Genomic DNA, 20,914 nt, shown 5'->3' on the forward strand with positions numbered 1-20,914 from the left:
AGCACAAACCCGAGGGATCGATCAAACCGGGTCGACTCCACGCAGCGGCGCCCCAGTGCGTTCCGCCGCGCTTTGCGTACCTTCACACCCGCTGACCTTCCAGAGCGTGGCCCAGATCCTGATCAAGTCTTTACTTACCAGGAGTAACCTTCAGTGTCCTTGGGACATCTAGCAACATGCCTCCGTGAACTTTGTCTCCATGACGACGCCCCTTTAGAAACGATGCCTTTGTACGAGCAGAGAGGACCTTGAGGTGTCGCCACACTTATTTCAGAATAGATTTAATGAAATAAAGGTCCCATGGACTTGATGGACGTGATGCACAAATGCACTCGGGGTACGGCGGGCGCACTGTGACGTCACTGCCGAGGGGGCGTGGCCAGAGTCGGGAGCCTCGCCCCGGAAAAGAGCCCAGCGAAAATGGAACGCTCCCCGGCTCGGTGTTGAGTTACTCTGGTAAACTCTGGGCTGGAAATCCAATCAAAGAAAGGGAGTCGACGCCCACAGTCTTTAAATCCCCCCCCCCCCACCCGTGGGATACGGATGAGAGCATCAAATGACGACTGCGAGGAGAAGTGGACGAGGCAAGCAGGCACGACTTAAAAGACCAGGGAACAGGCAGCATGAAGGAGGACGATCAAGGGAACGAGACTTAAGGTTCAACATGTTGTGAAACCTGCATGTAAACACACACACACACACACACACACACACACACGTGAATCATCCCTTGTGCTGGCGGCTTCTAATCCGAGCTCACAGAGCTGAAGGCCTCTAACGAGTCACCTTCAGTCAATGATGAAACGCGGGGAAACGGCGGTGGCTGTTTGATGTCGTTCCAGAAGCAGCCGAGCCGCCGGTAGCGGTGCGTTGGGGCTGAAAGGTGGTCGGTGTCAACGGCGTCGACGGCGAGATGGGCGACCGGTTTAAACGAATCGATCCTTTAAGTCGACAAAGACAAAGACTTTTCGTACCAAAGTTCAGCAACATTTCTGCTCAACACATGTTTAGCGTCTTTTCAAAATAAAGGTCCACCTGACAGGAAGCAGGTGAGGATTATGAAATACCTTCAGGAGCTCAGAGGGATTAGTTTCCCTCTTAAACACAAACAATCACCTCCTAATATGCAAGAGTTCAGCTCACAGAAGAAAACTTTTAGAATTGAGACCTAATTAACGACGCCTGTAGTTTATTTGCTCCTTAGAGCCCAAAATGTCTTTAGAATTAGAAGCTTTATTTTCATCGTCTGTCTGCTCTCGTTCTTCTCTCTGAAAATGTCTCCTTCACAGCCTCAATGTTACAGCTCCGTCTCCGTGGTTAATCCACCGTGACGCGCGCGCGCACACACACACACACACACACACACACACACACACACACACACACACACACACACACACACACACACACACACACACACACACACACACACACACACACACACACACACACACACACACACACACACACACACACACACACACACACACACACACACACACACACACACACACACACACACACACACACACACACACACACACACACACACACACACACACACACACACACACACACACACACACACACACACACACACACACACACACACACACACACACACACACACACACGTGTGTAAACATCACACCAACATCCCACACAAACATCAATAGCACAAACACAATGTTAACGTGATATAACATGCAGCTTAAACCTCCCAGAGAGACAACTGTAAACGCCCAACCTACAGCCCCGTACACACACACACACACACACACACACACACACACACACACACACACACAGCGTGCAGACAGGAATGTGTTGGGACGTAATTACAACGTCGAGTCTGAGCAGCATCCGATTAAGATATTTCACTGCAGCCTTTGAAGAGCAGCAGCTCAGCCGGGTTCAGCTATAACACACACACACACACACACACACACACACACACACACACCTGATTATGAGCAATATGATGTTTTATGACATCATCATACAGCAATAACCTCAGTGTCACTTTATATTTTCACCTTTGAAAGCTTTATTCTATTTCAGTTAGCTGTACTCTTATTGCTATGATGCAAGTTTACTTATTATATACTACATTTAAAGGAACAGGAACTCTGACGGAGTATTTTAATTTGACATTTTTTACTCCATTATGAAATCAATCAGTATCAGCCGCAGTGACATCACATTTAATAAGAAAAAGGTCAACATTGACTACCAGGCGTGTGCGACTACTGGAGCTGGATGAGGAGGAACATCACTGCGTTAGGAGAACATGGCGCGCCCTCACATCAGCGTCTCATGTTCACATGAAGGGGGGGGGGGGGGGGGGGGGCAAATGTGATTACCCGCCTCGAGAACTTTCCACAAGGTGCTATTGATCCTTTGTGATACTGTGAATGTCTTCCATTTGAAGTCCTGTAATGTTCAGCTGCAGAACTCAAAAGAGGAAAGACTCTTTACGCTTTCACTCTAACAACGAGTTATTATTCTAATTATTAGTTGTTATTTAATTATTATGTGCAATCGGCTGACTAGTTATGGCACTCAAAGTAAAAGCTGCAATCTGAGAGGATGCAAGATTATAAACTCCTTATTCAGAAGTAGATTTGTCGGAGTCTCATCATTTCACTGCTGACTAGGTTTTTTTGCCACGTCGGCAGACTTTAAGACGGGATCGTCTTTCAAATCCTGCTCATTTCAAAGCGAGCGAGACAAACGCCAGAGGAAGGAGAGGCCTGCAGCGAGGGGAGAACCACCCCCCCCCCCCCCCGAAACAATGCAGAACACCTCTACAGTTTGGACCAGCTCATGAGCTCTAATCATTGAATGACCTTGACTTTCCTGATGAGGTCCAATGAATAAATATCAGCCACAAAGCGTCTCAATGTAACTCCTCTGTATCCAAGCAGCATGAGTCCCGTTAAATGGTTACAATCAGTTTGATGGGTTCCATCACGAGATGAGTGACAGCTGGAGGGTACGTACACACATTACTGCTAGATACCACAGTACGGGGAACCATCTCAGAAGCCAAAAGACACACATCAACTTAAAAAAGAAAAAGAAATATGCTTTTTATGTGGCCAGCAGACTCATTTCATTTTTATTGAAACTATAACATCTCGGTTAATTACACATCGGAGCGCCGGGCAGAACTAATAAGCAGCTCCAGGTTTGCTTCTGAGCGATCTATCAGTGGCCACCAGCTGGACACACACACACACAGACACCCCCATCCCGCCCTCCGTCTTATTAAACCCCCCCCTGGCCGTTCAGGAGTTCATTAGGCTGAAGCTCCACTAGCAGAATACCTGCGTTGTGCGATCGATGCCTCGGGTTTGTGCGTTTTTTAAAGCCACATCGTTTGATACCAGATAATCAATCAGGATCCAGCAGGAGCTCTGAGAGGTTAACAAGCTCGGAGCCGATGGGGCAACACGCTGGTCCTCTTCAGCTCTGAAGGTCCTCCTGGGTTTAAATAGACCTTTGGGGGGGGGGGGGGGGGGGTGGGTAGAAGAGCAGCGATGCGCGGGCGGGGCTTAATCTTAATCTCGGCCTGCGGCTCTCTTCTCCGGATCAAAGACGGATCCGGATTGGACACAGGAGAGAGATCCGGTCCTTCCAACGTGCGGTGCACGTCATTCTGAGCAGGACCTGCAGAGACCTCCAGCTTCACAAACTACACACCCAGAAGGTTTTAATGATCAACGCCGACATCTGAAAGTCAGACTCTCTTGTATTGGTCCGAGTGCTTCTTCCTCTGCGTCTCATCACAGCCTCCCCCCTCGGCAGTGGCTACACCCACATCACACCTCCCGTATCCCTCTCTGCTAAGGGTGGGGGGGGCGCTCCTCAGTCAGTGAAATCACAGTGACTGAGATGTCGTAGGCCATCAGGAAGCCACCGAGCTGCATCTCATCATCACTCCTTCAGTCGGCTTCACAACCCTCTGATAAACGTGAGCAGGGCTTCCATCTCCTCTCGTCCCCCCCCCCCCCCCACGGCCGGGTTTCAATCTTCAAATCGATCTGCGGAGTGAAGACCAGATGAACGGCTGAACAGTCTGAGCCACGGAGTCCATCAACTCATGTTTACTGAGGGAGTAAATCAGGAGAGAAGTGGAGTCATTTCCTCATAGACGTCTATGGGAGCAGAGGAGTCGCCCCCTGCTGGTCACTACACAGAAGTAGAGTCCTTTCCTCATAGACGTCTACGGGAGCAGAGGAGTCGCCCCCTGCTGGTCACTACACAGAAGTAGAGTCATTTCCTCATAGACGTCTACGGGAGCAGAGGAGTCGCCCCCTGCTGGTCACTACACAGGATGCATCTTTTAGCTTCTCTCTACTAGTCCCTTTAATGTACTACAGGTTCCTTAAAACACAAACCCAGGACTGTGGGGCTCAGTTGAACCCATGTGACCCCTTTTTCCAGCATCATCCCAAAGTAAGAAGAAATAATAACAGGCCTTTGTTATCTGGTGAATGATGGCGGCTGATGGGAAACTCTCCTCCATTCTAGAGGTTATTGGGAATTTGCCTAAACGGACACCTTAAGGATGACTGGGAATCGACCTCAGGGGGAGGATCAGGGATTTAACCGCAGAAGAAAATGACACAAGCTTTTAGAAGATCGCTTGGCATCATTTTTAAGAGCAATTTGGAAATATTATTCATGATGTTTAGAAAGCGTCAAATTGATTTCGCTGCTCGACGGAGGGAAATAAAACGAGTTCATCCAACACGGGCTTCCTCCCGCTCCCAGTTCAACTCATTGGGTTTCTCAGGTGCTCGCCAACCACCTGGACTTTAAAGGAGGAGCGAAACCAATGAATCAGCAGCCCGTGTTTAAGAAGTCTAGACGTGTTTTGGTTCCTTTAACCTGCTGATCATGAACTGAAGCGTGTGGTCAGAGCAGGTAAAGCACTAAGTACAGCCGTCGGCACCTTAAAGACGATATTTCGTTCATAATGAGAGGATGCATCAACACCGGCTGTGTGTGCAGTTGCATTATGGGAAATGTTTGATGTTTTAAATGGTTTGAGCCAAGCGAGATGTGGACGCAGAGCGAAGGTTCATTTCTGCAGCTTTAAAGGACAGAAACAGTGAAAGATCAGAGTCTACACATCCAACGGCACAATGAGGACACAAAACAACCCACTTTCCCCATCACCATGGATACTAAACACCCCGAAACAGAGACCAGAACGTGGAGACTATTTGGGGAAGGTTTGGGCGCGAGAGACGGCGCCTCCACCTGCGGGCCGTCTGATCGATGGCGGCGTCGTGGAGCCGGCTCGCCACACGGATCAGATACGAGCTCTTTGAAGATGTACCACGATGCGCATTTATCTTTTCAGGAAGCTGAACAGGCGAATTTAACCAGTTTAAACCCTCCAAAAAAAATAATAATAATAATTCAAATGTCACACACAAGTATTTCATGAAACTTTTAGAAGCTTTTCAGGATTCAGTTTGCAAGATGAATGGTTTGACATTTTGGGAAAAATGTTCACTATTTTACACGTTTCAAACACGGCAGAAATACGACGAAGTATGAAACTATTTCTTAAAAACGAGCGGCTGTCAGCTAAAAAAGAAATGGCGGGAGGAGCTCGTTTTTGGGAGCCGGTCAGAAGTGTGCTTGTTGGCATCGACACACACACACACACACACAGTGTATTTGGATCCATGTGGCCCCCTGCGGAGCCTCATTCTTTTATCCCCCGTTTCCATCGGTTACTCCACAGAACCCTTGGTCTCGGAGCAGAAACATCCGGCGGACCTTGAACTCGACAAAGCGTTCGACCCCGACGCGCTTTGAGCCTTGTTTACTTATTAAATTCACGTTGGACCTTTGGACCGAGTGTTGATTAACACACTCGGTCCAAAGCCGCTCCTTAGTTCACTTTAACGGAGTTCAATGTTCATTGATACTCACACTGAATCCACTCCTTAAAGCTTTTAAACCCGTGTGAACTTACTGTTTATGATGTAAAACAGTGTTTCCATCGAGGGTCAAACTACTTCCTGTTTGCACTCTCAGATTAAAACAAAGTTCTGCCTTTGTTATTCACATATTTTCCTCTTTTGTTACTCGATGAGATTAACAAATGTAAAGTGAATGATTTTACACTTTAAGGCATCTCTGCCCCCCCCCCCTCGTTAAACTGACATTAAGCTTATTGGAGGGCAAGATGCATGAAGAATTTTTATCAGCGCCGACCGGCGTAATTACCCATCATGCAACTAGAGAACATGATTGGGTTTGTTGGTTTTCAATTAATCCAACAAATGTTCTGCTTGTTTTAGTTCCAGAGGGAGAGCAATCGTTTCAAAAAGCTTAAATGGAGAAAAGAAAAGATGAAAAAAGTGATGAAGAAGGAGGAGGAGTCAAGAAAGTAAATAACATGAGAGCACAAGGGTGGAGGAAAGGAGGCGATTAAAAAAGGGGAAGCTGACAGAAAGGCTGAATAAAGTGAAACCATGTGACTTCAACACATGACGCGGAGTGGAGAGACGGAGGCGAAAGGGTGGAGGAGATGGTGTCAGACAAACACTCCTCTAGGAAATACCCGCTGATCTGAGCATTCTAAAAAAATATGAATAAAAAAACAGGAAATAACATCTGGCCTCAGATCAGCTGTTAAACAAAAACATGCTACAGCTTTTCTCTGCACTCCACCTCCCGTTGCCGTGGATACGCAGCTCCATCTACGGCACGGGCAACCTCCACCCAGGAGGCCGCTGTTCACGTCCCGCGTGGACGCGTCACCTGACTTCTGTACTAATCACATGTCCGTCAAACATATTACACACAACGTTGGTGTGTGGACGCTGCAACACACACACACGTTAAAGTAATTAAAGTTATTATGGTATGATCATCATCACAATAACACTACATGGCTTACGCTCACTTCCTGTAATTATTTCACAATAAAATCCCACGGGCGGGGGGGGGGGTTCCTCCTGCTGGAAGGATTTTAATGCAAAACATCTGCAGGATGTGCTGATTTTGTGATAAAGCAAAAATCCAATAAGACAGCAAACAAAGCATCATTTTAATGGGCCAGTATGAAAGAGGAAATCTAAAACATCTGTAATAAGAGCCGACCCTTTTTCTGAATTTAAACGCTAGAGGCGGAGGTTCTGAAAAGAAAACTTCTCAAGCGGCTTTGCGGATGTTTTTCTTTTCTTTTTTGAACGGAACAACAAGAAAACCCCAAAAGAGGGAGAGAAAAGAAGAGCCAGAAAGAGGCCCAGAGGGAGGAGAGGAATAAAGGGAGGAATGCTGAGAGACAAAATCATGGGAGGTCAAACAGGCACAGGGCCAACACACAGGAAGTGAAGCGCACACACACACACACACACACACACACACTTCTGAGGGTTCATGTGACCCTCGATGTGACTCACACACCAAAAACAAGCGCTCTGCCAGTAATCAGGCTCTGAGGACGTCTCACAAGACCCAAACGTCCACATGCAGAAACTTTATGAAGCTTCAAGTTAATCAAGGTCAACTATTTCTGTCCAAAAGGCTCAAAAGAGCTGATATATTCACACCTCTTTGGTATTTCATTTGAAACAAAGGTTGTTTTCCTGGAAAAGCCTTTAAATCCAACATCTTCATGGTTTTATTCAACATTTGTTATTTTCTTCATGACGTAAGCACCATGCAAGGTGCCTTGCCCGAGGGCGACCTGCCCTTCCACAAGGTCAGCTGCTGAAACCCTCTGCGATTGGTCCGTTCCTCGTCACATGACTCTGCTAAAAAGGTAAGAACGTTGTGACGTCACTTCATTGTGAACGTCTCCACCAAACGACAACATTTCAAAGTTCTCACCCAGCAGGTTAGAGGGCTCACACACACACACACACACACACACACACACACAACAGCTACTGTGTTTAACTGGTTTATTCATGGTTAACTCTGTCATATCCAGTGGAAAGAACTGACTGACACAGATTAGCACGCTCCGTGTGTGTGTGTGTGTGTGTGTGTGTGTGTGTGTGTGTGTCTTCTCTCCAGCAGCCAAACACAAGCACTTGACAAACGTTACTGAGACCTTCAGCCCCGACCACAGCTCACCTCGCTGAGAAGCTGGAGCTCTAATCCAGACATCAGAATCCTCATGAACAGATTATTCAAACAGTGGCGTCACATGACATCTCTGAGTTAGATAAATAGATAAAACAAGTAAGAGTAATCCAATTAAAGGGTGAACTTCAACAGAGACCGGACCCGAGTATGAAGGTACGATGATGACGTGATGACCCTCATGTGGTCCCTCTGCCTCCTAACTAAGCGTAAGAGGAAGCCCACATGAAGGGAAATAAGAATAAACGTGTTGATTGCTGCTTTAAAATGAGCGTGTTGCTCTGTAATCAGCCGGTTGATTGCCGTCACTGAGTGAACGGTGGCGTGTTGATTGCACGACGAGGACAACGAGAAGCGCTTCAACTCAATAGGAAATGAAAAACACCTTTATTTACAGAGGGTGTAAAGGAGAGAGGACACAGGACACAGGTTGTAAAGGAGAGAGGACACAGGACAGAGGGTGTAAAGGACACAGGACAGAGGGTGTAAAGGAGAGAGGATACAGGACAGAGGGTGCAAAGGAGAGAGGACACAGGACAGAGGGTGTAAAGGACACAGGACAGAGGGTGTAAAGGAGAGAGGACACAGGACAGAGGGTGCAAAGGAGAGAGGACACAGGACAGAGGGTGTAAAGGAGAGAGGACACAGGACAGAGGGTGTAAAGGAGAGAGGACACAGGACAGAGGGTGTAAAGGAGAGAGGACACAGGTTGTAAAGGAGAGAGGACACAGGTTGTAAAGGAGAGAGGACACAGGACACAGGGTGTAAAGGAGAGGATACAGTTAAAAGGGGATTTTTAAAATTACAATTTGTTCTCATTTCATAGTAAATAAAGTTATTATTGGGTTAGTTTTATACTATTTTGTCGTCTCTATGAAGTTATACAACTCACAAAGAGACAGATTGGATCTGAGTTGACGGTGGAGCCATTGAAATGTCCCACAATGCAACTCAAAAGCACAGTTCATTAAACACTTCTTTCCCCCTGAACGCACACTTTGTGCGTTGTGTGGGTTTCTGTCTGAAGCTTCCTGAAGAGACGAGAGGGACACCACACCGCGGTCCTCACAACGCACCCAGAGGACCCTTTAAGAGCAACATGTGACCAAAGTGTCACAAACAAAAACACAAAGACAGAGTCACATGGTCAGGAGGAAAGGTGGAGGACACACACGAGGGACCACAGGAACACAACTGGAAGTGAAACTGGGGGACGGACAGAGTTCCGGGGCACAGCTCGAGAGGATCATTGAAGAGAAAGCGAAGGGTGGATGTTGGGTGGCTGCAAACACAACCTTTGGACCCACACGGATTACAAGACCAACGCCCCCCCCCCCGTGTGAGTCAACATGATCCAATGGATAAACGCACCTTGTTTTATTCAAATCATATTCAAACTAAAAAGCCTCCAGCTTCTCTCAGATGAAGTAACTTCTCTTTATTCTTCTTGTGTTCTGCATGTAGGGGGGGGGGGGGGGGGGGGCTGCCCACGCGTGACTGAGGCGACCAGACGAGCAAGTGATTAAAGGCATTGTGCGACATGAAACTAATCATCGGGCCATTGTGTCTCTCCTCCTCCGTCCTTGTGATGACTCGTCCCGCCTCTCGTCTCTGATGGACGTCACGCGGCGGTATCAGAGAGGCGAGACCCGGGGACGCAGAACGCCCCCCCCATCCCTCTCAAAGACAGGGGTGTGTTTGTAGTAACCATAGTAACTGTAAACATCCTTCTTAGGGAGGGGATGTGACACATTTAAAAGAGTCACTGGAAGAGCCAGAGTTTAGAGAGCAAAGTTAAGTCAACTATTTACTGACAAACCACAAATGTGAACTTTTATCCAGACACTGCAGGAAATGAGGGAGGCCCGTGTCTCGCAGACTTGTTCTCCAACTCCCATCATGCATTGCTCAGGTGGAAGATTTAAAGTCAGATCTCACCTGTGAGTGCTGGGGGGGGTCAGATGAAGCTCGAGACATTCGCCCATCCAGCGGCGATGCTTTCAGGCACAATTGGAAAAAGAGACTCCGCCCCCCCCCCCCCCGAGTCCAACCCGCCAATCACCACCCAGAACTTCAAAAGTCGCGCAGCCTTGCAGCATAGCAACGTCGTCATGGAAACCAGGCTCTTGTATAAATTGCCGTTTACGCCGACTTGACCACGAACAAGTACTTCAAATTAAATGCAACATTAAAAAGAGCCGCAGAGAGGAACACTGAGGGGGGCGGAACCAGGGAAACTTCTAGGTCATCTGCAACACACACACAGCCGTATAAAGGAGTTACAGGGGGGGGGGTCACTTTTACACCTACACACAGGTAGCTTCATGCCGGGGAAAAGGAGACAAATGAAAACACGTTTCTGATGTTTCGGTACGCAGCAGAACGCGTCCCGGAGCAGGTTTCCTCCTCTCGTTAGGCGCCGTCTGCGCGAGTGAGCGTCCTCGTTAAGGCGAGCAGACGCCGCCGGATCAGAGGGCGAGCTGCTCCACACACGAAGAACATCAACGTCCCTCTGAACCGGCCTTAAAGTTTCACGTTATAGCATCAAATCATCTCGGTATGGTTTCCTTATTCTAACAAAATGTCTGTTGACCTTTGACCTCCAAAGGAGACGGACTTTGGACCGATCACCAGTTATACCACTATTCATAGTAACACAAATATTGTAGATGAAGTGATTTTGGAGTTTGTAGCCCATGAAGGAAGCGTTTATGAAGTGCAAACCTCTTCTTTCCGTCCTTTCTCTGGGTTTATTAAACATTCTCAAACGAGTTATCGTTACTTTTTGGTATTTTCCTCCTCAGTTCAGTTCTCATTCTAGAGATCACGTGGCCGACCTTCCTCTCGCGCTTCTCCCCTGTATGCAGGCTTTACTTTGCGGCCTCGGGGAGAGCTCAACAACAACAACAACATGATGACAACATTGACCCCCCCGCTGCAGCCTAGCGGGCCCGTGAGTCTTACCACCTGCTTACCGGTCCAACAGGTCTCAGACAGGCTTTAACACCACAAACATTCTTCTGTTTATCTGCCGTTTCGGTTTCATCTGTTAACTCCCTTTGACAGACCTTTTATTGGGACACTTTCTTTGGTATTCAATGTTGCCAAGTACTATTAGCTTATTAGCTTAGCATAAGGCTTGCCTTCCAGACCCCCTCCCCCACCACGCTAGTGCCCCCGCAGCTTCACCTTAGCCTGTACGGTTTAAATAAACAGCAGTGAGTTATTGTGTGAAGTGGGCCGTGCTAGCAGTCTCCCCCCCCCCATTTCCGGTCTTTATGCTAAGCTAGGCTAAGCTAGGCTAAGCTGCGGAGTGGCTTCAGAAGTCACTTGTGTTGTTCGGCGCTTCCCGAGATGTGAAACTGTTGCTTTAAATGGCGACGGGGAGCATACGCAGAGTAAAGTCCACTTCAAAGACCACAGATAAGAGGAGATAAATAGAATACTTTGACCTGCTGACTGGTCAGTGAACGCCTCACCAAATATATGAACTAATCCCCACTTTGTAGATCATGCTGTTGGATCCCCCCCACAGGAAGTAGAACCCAGCTTCAGTAGAACAGCAGAGGACCGGACCCGGTTCTCATCCCTCTTCACTTCAGGCCATGAACGTGAAGCTGAATGGATACGACCCGAGACCCGGGAACAAGAAGCACTAAATTCAAACTTGGCAATGAACTGCTCGGGCGGCCTTGGAGCTCCACGGGAGCGTGACGTCACGGGGCTTTAATGGCCGCAGGGCTGGAGAGGGGGGGGGGGGGCAGCGTGGGGGGCAACTCCCATTCGCTCCCTGACACCACTGCAACTACCTCCCCATCATGTACAGCAACGCGTGGACGCAGATGGCCGGAGGCTCTGTGTTCTTATAAGAGTCTCTTAACCCCCCCCCCCCCCAACATGAGCCGCTAATGAGGTCAATGTGCTGCAATGACCTTTGAAAGCAGAGGTTTCACAGGAGATTCTATAAGCGCTTCTTCTCAACGAAACACCTGCATATTAGTGAGAGCGCTGGTTTTTAAAATGATTAATAAAGAGTTAATGTGGAGCCTCGGTGGAAGTTAATGGGCTTTGCACAGGTGTTTCAATAGGCAGCGTGTGACGTCAGCACCGGAAATAAGCGGCGCGGCGTGGAATGCGTCGCCGGAGCCGCTCAGCGGGATCCGCTCCAGATGTTGCGCACCGGTCAGAGCCGAAGCATCCCGAAGTCCTCCGTCCCCGATCCGCTCACTCAAAGTGACCTGCGCGGAACCATTTTAAAGTCGCGTGACTCACGCATTCTTTTCGTAAAGTTACGGAGAAGCCCCGCCCTCTCGCTAATGGGCAAGACGACGCCAGCGTCTCGCTCGTTACGTTTGATTGCGGCGCGTCACGTTGTCGCCTCGCGCTTAAAAAAAAAAAATCAACGACAACGACGCGTTTTTTAACCCCAAAACCGCGGCGCGCGCGCGCGTCACGACGGATAACCGATATATGACGACGCTTTTCAGTTATAAAAAACACACACGGCAGCTCGTGTCACGTGGTGATTTTTCCCGATGGCTATCAAGCGGTTAATGATTAAACCTGAAGTTCTGCGTGACGTTTCCCGGAATATGGTTGCGGGTCCAGAGAGAGGAACACATCAAAGGAGCCGCTTTCTGGATGTAATGCATAAAGAAAGACTCCTTACCTCTGGGTGTTTTCCTCTCGCGGAGTTTTTCTGTCTGTATTTCCCCCAAAAAGGTATAAAAAGTTAGGAGATGGAAAAAAAAAAAGTGTGTCAACGATCCTTCACGAAAAGGCAAAAAAGTTCCCAACGTAACATCCCGGCGTGAACGCGCTGCGCGGCTCCTGCAGTCCCAAGTTTTCACTCCGACAAATACACCCCCACCCCCCTCCCCTAAAAAAACAAAAACTAGTAGGCGAGCTTCTTCCTGCGTGCTTCCCCACGCCCAGAAAAACCCGCTTCACCACCTGTCCGGCTCAGGTGTGACCGCGCGCACGCGCCTGGCAGTTTTTTAAGGCGACGCGGGAGCGTGTTTTCTGCGGACAGCAGCGCGTCGGGATGAGGCTGTTTTCCCCGGTTCCTCCTCCTCCTCCCGGCACTAAATCCCCAAATGCCGGTAGGTTCACATCAGCAGTGAAGCTGCAAGGAGTGCGCGCGATCACCGGAAGCTCGCTCTGGACGCATTTCAAAATAAATGCCGCGAAAACGACAGAAAGGTAGGTTAGTATATCTCGGGCCATGAAGTGAAAACTCGTGCTTTGGATAAAACACCAGCGCCATACGTTTCAATTTAACGGTTTATGATGTTATGTAATGTGACATTTAAAAAAAAGCATTATGTACACAGGAGTGAAGAAAGAAAAAGGAATCCGGAAGTGATCCAAAGTAAAAAGTCCTCACTAGTGTTCAGTTGTTTTCAGCAATAAAAAGGTCAAACCTGCACAAATGATGGGAACTTCAAGTTATTTCATTCAACCATATTATCTTGTTTTTAAAAGCTAAAGATAATCCCACACACACCAATTGTAAATGTTTCTTTGTAGATATCCACTCTAAATAATGAATGAGCGTGAATAACTCATAAATGTAAAGATATTAACCAAATTATTCATTAAATTATTATTGTTTTATTATGTAAATATCAAGATAATACTGTGATAGAAGATCAATTCGAGCATTGAAGACATACTGACTAGAACATCAATAACTTTATGTAAACTACTGTCCATGAAACAAAGCAATGCAACATGGAAAAAGATAAAACTGCTGACAAAGTTTTTAACCTGAGAGATGGATTTCATGCTTTCTTTACAGAACGGTCCGTTAACCGCACCAAAGGTTTCTCTAAGGAGTTCTTTAACAAACACTGCAGGCTGTCCCAAAGGGGATTTTATTTTGAAAAACTGCCTCAGGAAGTCCCCCCCCCCTCCATGCTTTTTCTTCCTTGATGGAAGCACGTTAAACCCAGTCCCAGGGGTTTAATCCCAAAGCCATCAAAGAGAGACTAACTACCCCTTTCAAAACAAAAGGGGAACGTGATCAAATACTTTTCACACGTTCAATAAAAACCGTAATCAACATCTAAACTGCAACTAATCACCAAACCAGCTGAAAACAAATAGAAAGAAACTTTCTTCTGACAGATGAACTTAATCAACCCTTCGGTTATAAACAGCATCCACGATCATGTGTTTAGACCTAAATTGGATTTATTGTGATTTGTATTCAATCTGTACATTTTCTTGCTGCTGTTCTTGCTCCACACGTCTGATCCCTGTGGATCCTCAGAGGTCCGTGAGGGCGGCGGCGCTGTCCGGCCGGGTCGCACCCCGCTGCTAACTGGAGGCCCGGAGCCGGCACAAGGGACGCTTTGTGGCAGGAGAATTAATCCTTCGGGGGGGGGGGGGGGGGGGGGCAGAACCTTTTGTTCCACGAGCCTCCTGCAGGTTACAGTAGAGTCGGCAGTGGAGATCTTCAGGGAGTGGACTCTGTGCTGCGGGAGTGGAAAGGTCAAGGGTCAACGAGCAGGGAGTGGCGTGAAGTTCCCGCTTCACGCTCTGCTCTGGGGTCGTTTTATTCGCTACGTGGTGAGCGTCACCAACATGGATCAACGACCATCACATGCATCATCAACCTCTGTAGATATACTTTTAATTTAGGTAAAAATAAATATTATAAATTTGCAATATTTTCAAAATGATTTCTAATTAAAGTGGATCAAAGATTCAGAATATTACACAGTGTGTAATAATATGTTAATTTCAGTATGTTTATTTTATCCCTCACTGATAAACTGTCCATCTGTTCATTAGTCTGGATAATTATCTGTGTGTGTGTGTGTGTGTGTGTGTGTGTGTGTGTGAGAGTAATCATATGAATGTTTATCTGGTCTTTAGGGTTCACTGGTTTGCTAAATGAGCTGTTAAATGCTGTTGGAATGACTACTACCTGTGTGTGTGTGCGTGTGTGTGTGTGTGTGTGTGTGTGTGTGTGCGTGTGTGTGTGTGTGTGTGTGTGTGTGTGTGTGTTTGTGTGTGAGTGCCTCCACTGTTGTGTATTGTGGACATGACGACCATCAATATTTGGCTAAATATTGTGGGCATATACAATGAATGTACATATATAACACGTGTAGAGATGAGGATATTTCCCCAAATATTTGATCCAATGACCCAAACAAAGTCATCCATTTCTGCAGAGGTTACTGAACTAAAACACATATAAAGTTTACTGTCATATTATTCCCCTATGAGAGAAAACCCCTTCAGATTAAAAAGCTTGATTCAAGAAGAGAAACTGACGTAAACTGTTGTCTGTAGTTTGTTTGAAGTTGACGTTCTTCTTCTGCTGCTCCCTGCCGTGTCGTTTTGTCTCTCTATGTAACACATCAAGCCCTCTGCCCTCACTCAAAGCCTGACCTTGACCCGTGACCTTTGACCCGGCGTAGGCCTGGCAGCCTTCAAACATCCCAGCACGTCCGGTCGGTCGGGCCTGCATGAAACATTCCTTCTGAAGCTCCTCCTCTCGTACGTCCATCATCTTTGAGAAGATAACAACGCAGAGATCTTTAGTCCCTGGATGACATCTGCAAGAAGATGAAAAGGTTCAAACTTTTTTAGTTTTTGTGAGATTTCAATGAAACGAGAAAAATCTCATTGGTATCTTGTGAGAAGAAAAACATTTCAATAAATGGGTTTGTTACATCATGGATTGCTTTAAAACAATTAAGTTTAAACTACCAAACCAACAGTCAGGTTTAAACTACAGACCAGCAGTCAGGTTTAAACTACAAACCAGCAGTCAGGTTTAAACTACAGACCAGCAGTCAGGTTTAAACTACCAAACCAGCAGTCAGGTTTAAACTACAAACCAGCAGTCAGGTTTGAACTACAGACCAACAGTCAGGTTTAAACTACCAAACCAACAGTCAGGTTTAAACTACCAAACCAGCAGTCAGGTTTAAACTACAGACCAACAGTCACGTTTAAACTACCAAACCAACAGTCAGGTTTAAACTACCAAACCAGCATTCAGGTTTAAACTACCAAACCAGCATTCAGGTTTAAACTACCAAACCAGCAGTCAGGTTTAAACTACCAAACCAGCAGTCAGGTTTAAACTACCAAACCAGCAGTCAGGTTTAAACTACCAAACCAGCAGTCAGGTTTAAACTACCAAACCAGCAGTCGGGTTTAAACTACCAAACCAACAGTCAGGTTTAAACTACCAAACCAGCATTCAGGTTTAAACTACCAAACCAGCAGTCAGGTTTAAACTACCAAACCAGCAGTCAGGTTTAAACTACCAAACCAGCAGTCAGGTTTAAACTACCAAACCAACTGTCAGGTTTAAACTACCAAACCAGCAGTCAGGTTTAAACTACCAAACCAACTGTCAGGTTTAAACTACCAAACCAGCAGTCAGGTTTAAACTACCAAACACACTGTCAGGATTAAACTACCAAACCAGCAGTCAGGTTTAAACTACCAAACCAGCAGTCAGGTTTAAACTACCAAACCAGCAGTCAGGTTTAAACTACCAAACCAGCAGTCAAGTTTAAACTACCAAACCAACAGTCAGGTTTAAACTACCAAACCAGCAGTCAGGTTTAAACTACCAAACCAGCAGTCAGGTTTAAACTACCAAACCAGCAGTCAGGTTTAAATTACCAAACCAACAGTCAGGTTTAAACTACCAAACCAGCAGTCAGGTTTAAACTACCAAACCAACTGTCAGGTTTAAACTACCAAACCAGCAGTCAGGTTTAAACTACCAAACCAGCAGTCAGGTTTAAATTACCAAACCAACTGTCAGGTTTAAACTACCAAACCAGCAGTCAGGTTTAAACTACCAAACCAGCAGTCAGGTTTAAACTACCAAACCAGCAGTCAGGTTTAAATTACCAAACCAACTGTCAGGTTTAAACTACCAAACCAGCAGTCAGGTTTAAACTACCAAACCAGCAGTCAGGTTTAAATTACCAAACCAGCAGTCAGGTTTAAACTACCAAACCAGCAGTCAGGTTTAAATTACCAAACCAACAGTCAGGTTTAAACTACCAAACCAACAGTCAGGTTTAAACTACCAAACCAGCAGTCAGGTTTAAACTACCAAACCAACAGTCAGGTTTAAACTACCAAACCAGCAGTCAGGTTTAAACTCCTGTTAAACTACTCAAATTCAAATTCAAAGCCGAGACCCCAAAGTTTCCAATGACACCGCAGACTTCCTTCCTGTTGAAATTGGTTTGAAGCGATGCACAGAACTTTCGGATCGTTCTACGCGGCGTTGCTGCATCTCGACCTGAATAATTCATTCAAAGACGACGACATCGACTCACAGAGCAAACAGAGCGGAGGAAAAGTTGAGCTCACACGTAGTTAACCGGAAATCGTAATCCGCTCAGTGCAGCCGCCGGTTAGCTCACTAGCATAGCATCAGGGTTTAAGATAACAGTCACCGTCCCTCCTTTAAAACATTGCATCCATCCAATGAATCCAATCCACCTCATGAAGTCCGTCAATCAACTAAATTCCATTGATACTAAAAAATCCATCGTCAATCCAGACATCAATAAGAATTTGGTTTATTTTCATTCCGTCTGAATTACGTATTCAAACAGCTCATTATAACAATACCCACAGGTGTGTGTGTGTGTGTGAGTGTAAGTGAGCGAGATGTCAGATGTGAATGATTTATGAGTATGCAAATTAGATTGTTGAAGGACAGTGAAGAGCAAGACACACACAGACACACACTTTCACATTAACGCATAATCTTCTGCTCCGTCTAAGCCTCCAATCTAAAACTATTCTCCATTCCAGATGTGAATTAAACATTATCTCTGCTTCTCAGCCGGTAGAAAGTCTCCTAATCTAAATGAACTGTTGCAGGGAGACGGACCCGAGCTGCACTTCTCTAAGAATGAACGCACATCAATGTGTGAGGAAAACAAACGCGTGACATGCACAGAGAACATGGCTTCCACATGAACATAAAGGAGGTACGAAAACAGAAGACACACTCAAACTTTTGTGGAGACGTGTTAAATAAAGCCAGCCGCAAATCGACATTTGTTGCAGGCTTTTGTGAGAAAACGCACAAAAAGTTGTTTTTCATCAAATAATCAGAAATCATAATAACTAGCTGCCAAGCATCATCAGAAGGACACAGAGTGCATCCATGCCCCCCCCCCCCCCCCCCCCCCACCAGACGTCAGGCGCTCGGTGCAAGCGACGAAACAATGAAGCACAGTGCGTTCATGATGTCATTTAAAAAAAAACAAAAGGCCCCATTCTGTTTAATGAAGCTTTTTTCTTGTGCACTAAACCCACCGCCTCTCGTCCCCTCACGTCTCCACGACAAGGCCTTTGGAAAAGAAGGGGGGGGGCAATGAACCGACGACAAGCTGCAAGGAAACCTTCAACTGCTCTTCATGCACGGAGGAACAAACATTCCCTTTGATTGAGTGTCAAAATCCTCCAAATTCAGAGTATGAAGACAAACCAGGATGGGGGCAGGATGGAGGGATGCAGGGATGGAGGGATGCAGGGATGCAGGGATGGAGGGATGGAGGGATGCAGGGATGCAGGGATGGAGGGATGCAGGGATGGAGGGATGCAGAGATGGTGGGATGCAGGTGTGCAGGGATGGAGGGATGGAGGGATGCAGGAATGGAGGGATGCAGGGATGGAGGGATGGAGGGATGCAGGGATGCAGGGATGGAGGGATGGAGGGATGCAGGGATGCAGGGATGGAGGGATGCAGGAATGGAGGGATGCAGGGATGCAGTGATGCAGGGATGGAGGGATGGAGGGATGCAGGGATGCAGGGATGGAGGGATGGAGGGATGCAGGGATGCAGGGATGCAGGGATGCAGGGATGGAGGGATGGAGGGATGCAGGGATGCAGGGATGGAGGGATTGAGGGATGCAGGAATGGAGGGATGCAGGGATGCAGGGATGGAGGGATGCAGGGATGCAGGGATGCAGGGATGCAGGGATGGAGGGATGGAGGGATGCAGGGATGCAGGGATGGAGGGATGCAGGAATGGAGGGATGCAGGGATGCAGGGATGCAGGGATGGAGGGATGGAGGGATGCAGGAATGGAGGGATGCAGGGATGGAGGGATGGAGGGATGCAGGGATGCAGGGATGGAGGGATGCAGAGATGCAGGGGTGCAGGGATGCAGGGATGGAGGGATACAAGGATGGAGGGACGCAGGGATGGAAGACCAGTATGACCAGTATGAGTCGTACCACCAGGCTGGGTTCTCAAAAGACATTTTCTTTCAGCGTGAACACAGCACTTCGCGGCCTCAGCAAGTTAAAATGAGAAAAAAGACACTAAGATGAACTAAGCTAAGCTAATACAAGCTAAGCAGATCATTCAAGACTACACGGCTGTGGGATTAATATATTTGTTTATTTAACATATGCTGGTTTCGTAAACTAAATATGAAACATATTTGCTCCATGAGAAAGATTTAAAGTAAAGCTTAGTAAAGCTCGTTTGCTTTGTGAAAGTTGCAAATAGTTTTCTTCGTCTCTTAGAACTGAAGCCAAAACGTTACTGAATGTTAAAACATTGAATAAAAAATGAATCTCTTTAACTCCCACGTCTCACGCAAACCCCCAACCAGGTAGTGCCTCGCTCTGTGTGTGTGTGTGTGTGTGTGTGTGTTGATGGGAAACAAAGAGCAGGTAGATTGATGATTGATTAGCTGCCGACTGAGACTCATTGGCAGCCGTCACTTTGATGAATTACACCGCCGAGAAAAACACGCCGAACTCTGATTACAGCAAGACCGCACACACGTGTGTGTGTCTGTGTGTGTGTGTGTGTGTCTGTGTGTGTGTCTGTATGTATGACTGTTGGTGTCCAACAAGATGGCCGACAGGTGTGTTTCTTCCTCCCTTGGCTCCTCCGCTGGTGTTATTGTTGTTGTTGTTGTTGTTTTAAATGTGCATCTTTTAAAGTGCATGTCATTCAGTGGACCCTTGTAGTTTCTTTGTAAATACAAACAACTTTACATCGGACCAACAACTGAAAAGCTGTGACTCTCCATCTCAGCTGCCTCTATGAAGTCACTTTGAGACTTGTGACCTCTGACCTCTGACCCGTCCTCGGTGAACACGGACACAAAACGTCCTTTCTGGCGCCTTTCTTCCATTTTTTGGCTCGAAGGCTTTTTTCTTTGTGCTGAAAAAGGAGAAGCTGATGTTTCCCACAGAAAGGAAGTATAAATAACTGCTGGTGTGATGTTACAGAATGTGAGGACGCTGCTTCCATCTGTGACCACATCGAGGACAAGCACATCGAGGACAGAGCACATCGAGGACAGAGCACATCGAGGACAGAGCACATCGAGGACAAGCACATCGAGGACAGAGCACATCGAGGACAGAGCACATCGAGGACAGAGCACATCGAGGACAGAGCACATCGAGGACAAGCACATCGAGGACAAGCACATCGAGGACAGAGCACATCGAGGACAGAGCACATCGAGGACAGAGCACATCGAGGACAAGCACATCGAGGACAGAGCACATCGAGGACAGAGCACATCGAGGACAGAGCACATCGAGGACAAGCACATCGAGGACAGAGCACATCGAGGACAAGCACATCGAGGACAAGCACATCGAGGACAAGCACATCGAGGACAGAGCACATCGAGGACAAGCACATCGAGGACAAGCACATCGAGGACAGAGCACATCGAGGACAGAGCACATCGAGGACAAGCACATCGAGGACAAGCACATCGAGGACAAGCACATCGAGGACAGAGCACATCGAGGA

The 20,914-nt window shown here is 47.0% G+C and overlaps 1 protein-coding gene across 3 annotated transcripts in view; it reads right to left on the reverse strand.

Annotated features, from left to right (window-relative positions):
* The window catches only part of LOC119211373 (plexin-B2-like), a 58,169-nt gene extending 44,932 nt beyond the window's left edge, over positions 1-13,237 (reverse strand). For all 3 annotated transcript variants that reach the window (XM_037462221.2, XM_037462222.2, XM_037462220.2), the window contains exon 1: positions 12,791-13,237. The gene's annotated coding sequence lies outside the window, so the exon portion shown is untranslated. The remainder of the gene's footprint in view (positions 1-12,790) is intronic.
* Positions 13,238-20,914: the final 7,677 nt, after the last annotated feature.

This window comes from Pungitius pungitius, chromosome 2 (assembly GCF_949316345.1).
Source record: "Pungitius pungitius chromosome 2, fPunPun2.1, whole genome shotgun sequence".
Classification (NCBI taxonomy): domain Eukaryota; kingdom Metazoa; phylum Chordata; class Actinopteri; order Perciformes; family Gasterosteidae; genus Pungitius; species Pungitius pungitius.